Source organism: Triticum urartu, chromosome 3A (genome assembly GCF_056163025.1).
Source record: "Triticum urartu cultivar PI428250 chromosome 3A, HENAU_Tu73, whole genome shotgun sequence".
Lineage (NCBI taxonomy): Eukaryota > Viridiplantae > Streptophyta > Magnoliopsida > Poales > Poaceae > Triticum > Triticum urartu.
This window is the reverse complement of record NC_141875.1, coordinates 626,419,131-626,422,434: the sequence shown is the minus strand read 5'-3', so window position 1 is coordinate 626,422,434 and position 3,304 is coordinate 626,419,131. Positions and strand designations below refer to the sequence as shown.

Below are 3,304 nucleotides of genomic sequence, written 5' to 3'. Positions count from 1 at the left end.
TCATTCACGAACGCGCAAGGGGATTTGTATCCCTAAGGTCCAAGTACTTGCTACGGTTCATCAGGCATTCGAACATGAGATTGTTGAGTGGAGCTTTTATTCTAAGAAACAGGATTCCTCGCCGGCGGCGAGGGCCACTCCACCAGAGTCGGGGGATTTTTCCCCTTTGGTTCGAGTGGGGTCAACCATGCTGATTGGAAAGGGACCCACTGCCACATCTCTCCCACCAATCAAGTGCAGGAGGGTGAAGGCGTCTTTGGCGAATACGCCTCCTACCCGGGATGACGCGGATGAGGTTATATCTAGGGTTTTTGGACAACTCTGGTCCATCCCTCCCCTCTCCGCCACCAACCCTCTTCTCGCACCCAAGCCGAATTGCTTCCACCTTGGGATGGCTCCGGAAGGATCTGGTTCAATCCGGATGTTTCTCCCCGTCTGATCTGTTCCCAGTCAAGAATCTCCGGCCCTTCGACCCTCCATCGATAAAACTCAAGATCATTAGAGAGGGCATCAGGGACGGATCCAAATCCTTTGCTCAGGTGGTTTCCATGGCGGACAAGACTACACCGATTGGGGCGCAGAAACAATGTGCTCCAGTCACGCAGAAGAACCCGACCCGTCGCCAAGGTGCAGGTGGGGCGCGACCCAACCCTGCCGCCCCCTCCAAAAGGCGTTGCCCCTCTCTAGGCTCAGCAAGTCGTGGCAGCGCCTCCACCACCGGCTCCACCTGCCCCAGTCATGCAGGTCCTCGATGAGCGCTACAAGGATATGGTATGTTTTACTTGTGGAGGCCCTGGTCATTACGTTGGTAATTGCATCCAGAATAAAAATTGCTTTATCTATGGATTGGAGGGTCACAACGTCAATAACTGCGCGGCTTGGGCGCAACCTCATCCAGTTGCTACCTTCTTTGGAAGCTCAGCCCTAGGTTTAGGGTTTTACCACATTGACGCTCCTGTGAGTCGTGAGGCAAATTGGCTCAACTTCAGAAACTGTGGAGAGGTTTGGATCATGAAAGGAGAGATCAACAAGTCGGATCTGATTGAGAACTTGTCAGGGATATTCTGCAAAAACAAACAATGGAGTTGGCGAGTCATGCCTCTGTCAGACAAGAAGTTCTTAGTCAGATTCCCACCCTGGAAAGATGTAGAAGAATTGATTGAGTTTCTTGCTTTTGATTTACCGATCGATGGAGTGTCTGTGACAGTGGAGAAGTGGACCAGTGCGATTGATCCGTTTAGCGAGCTAACTGAAGCCTGGGTGGTCATTGAGGGTCTCTCGTCTAAATGGTGCACGTGGAAAGTGCTGTCGCAGATTGCTTCTTGCTTTGGGATCCTTGTGGATGTTGATTGGAATGGTCTAATGAAGAGTTTTTATGAAAAAGTGAGAATCAAGATTGCCTGCAGGAACCTAGTGAAAATCCCCTTTGAATGGATCATGGAAGTGAGGAAAAAGTTATATATCTTGTCATTTATAGTGGAAGGCTTCGAGAAAATAGGTGCTGATGATCCCAATGATGATAATGGACCTACTGATATATCTGTAGACGATGATAACAAGGAATTTGAAGACGAGGAAATTGACAAGGATGTCCTAGATGATGGAGAAGAACCGATTGATGATCTAGACCTGGCCAACAGAGCTAGCAGCTCGAAGAAACCTCCTTCTAGAAAACAGACGAACAATGACAATGGGGCTGCTTTCCATCCGGCTGCCCTGATTGAAGCCTATTATTCTCCTGTGAGAATGGACAAAGTGACTGATAAGAAAGTACAAGCACAAGATATATGCTCTCCAATACCCTTCTCTGAAGCTGTCAAGATCCTAAGCATTCCTAGCAATGAGATTTGTGACAAAAAAACTCCTTCTGCTGCACCTGGGGAGCACACTAGTGCCAGCCCACCATTGTCCACTCAGAAAATATACTGCTCTGATCAGCTAAAGGTCCTAGATGATGCTGAATCTGATACTGCAAGTGAGGCTGCTGATTCTGAGGAGGTGTTGGGCACTTTTGATGCCTCTGTAATCAGTGGTGTGAAGATGATGGGTTTGGTGGAAAAACTGGCTCTTCCCAATGAGCAACCTACTGCCAAAAGCAAGTGGGGGCCTGTTTTGCTCCAAGACCTAGCACCAGGGCCCATAACAGACAGAATATCATGGAGAAGGCTGTTGCTTACAAAATGAAGAAGAACCTGGAAGTCCCCTCCACATTCAAAAGTAAGTCATTTACTTCTGAATCATCATCTACTTTAGAGTCTTATGCTTCTGTAGTTAATATTAAAATTGGTGATAATGACAAGGAAAAAAACAGATTGTTGATGATATCATTAGAGATGAAACTAAAAAATGCCTAGTTTTTGCTTCCCAAAATCCTGAGATATCTTTACATGATAGTTTAGATACTGAAATTTATAAGGATAATGGAGTTTGTACTCCAGATAATGGCATTCTTGACACCAACACACCAGGGGGCACTGCTGGTGAGGTAGGTGGTTCTGTGAATGTAGTGAGAGGTGGACTTTTTAGTCTAACACACCCCTTTAAAATCCCATGATTGGAATTTTCTGGAATATTAGAGGTCTAGGACAAAAAGGAAAACTTCAGTGCCTCTCTGATTCGGTAAATAAGTATAAACCTAATTTTTTAGGTTTTCAAGAAATTAAAAGATAAAACTTATCTGATTCCTTCCTTCATACATTGGCTGGGTCTACCACATATGAATGGCATATACTCCCTGCAGTGGGCTCTGCTGGTGGTATCCTTGTGGGTACTAAAACTAATTTTTTTGAGGTCCTTGATGTAAGTTTAAAGAAATATTGCATTATTATTTCCTTGAAAAGTAAGACTGATGGTCTTTGCTGGCACCTAGTTGTAGTGTATGGTACAACTTATGCTATCGATAAGGTTGACTTTATTGCTGAACTACATGAAAGTATGGAAGTCTTATGCTACCCTGTTCTGTTTGGGGGTGATTTTAACCTGATTAGGGAGGCTAAAGGAAAAACCTCTGGCAATATTAATATCTCTTGGGCTTTTCTATTTAACGATTGGATCAACAAATGGGGCTTGATGGAGTACAAGCTATCTAACATGGTTTTTACCTGGAGTAATAACCAAGATAACCCCATTTTTGCTACTATTGACAAAGTTTTCTCTGCTACTAACTAGGACAAGCACTTCCCACTTACTTCCTTGTGTGCCCTACCAAGGGTGGGGAGTGACCATGCTCCCATTTTATTAGACTCGGGGGGTGGGTGTATATAACCCAACCAGACCTTTTAAATTCGAGAAATGGTGGCTCGAA

At 45.0% G+C, this 3,304-nt stretch overlaps 1 pseudogene; it reads left to right on the top strand.

The window, feature by feature from the left end:
• Positions 1–281: 281 nt before the first annotated feature.
• Positions 282–2,354, top strand: LOC147980886 (uncharacterized; annotated as a pseudogene).
• The last annotated feature ends 950 nt before the right edge of the window (positions 2,355–3,304 follow it).